The sequence below is a fragment of the Penaeus monodon genome, chromosome 29 (genome assembly GCF_015228065.2).
Source record: "Penaeus monodon isolate SGIC_2016 chromosome 29, NSTDA_Pmon_1, whole genome shotgun sequence".
Lineage (NCBI taxonomy): Eukaryota > Metazoa > Arthropoda > Malacostraca > Decapoda > Penaeidae > Penaeus > Penaeus monodon.
In genome coordinates, this window is record NC_051414.1 from 20,204,796 (window position 1) to 20,205,101 (window position 306).

Genomic DNA, 306 nt, shown 5'->3' on the forward strand with positions numbered 1-306 from the left:
TTTATTTTATTGAGCTGTCACGAAGTTATATTAAAATAATTGTGCAAGATGTATTTTTAAAAGGATTTTTTGCATGTATCATTCACAAACAAAAATGGTGAAATAGAATAACGTCATTTTTGTCATTACTCTATTAATTTTAATTGTTCTGTTTGTTTTATCATCATCATAGAATTCCTTATCAGTAAAATAGCAATATACAATGTATTATGTTTTTCTGTTTTCACAATGTTTCCTCTTCTCATAAATTTGTTTATGCTCTTTGTGGTATTGTTATTTATGGATTTGATGTTGTTTCAAGGTATA

General features: G+C 24.8%; 1 protein-coding gene across 1 annotated transcript in view; it reads left to right on the forward strand.

Annotated features, from left to right (window-relative positions):
- The window catches only part of LOC119592004, a gene marked incomplete in the record, with an annotated part of 16,446 nt that overhangs the window by 308 nt on the left and 15,832 nt on the right, over positions 1 to 306 (forward strand).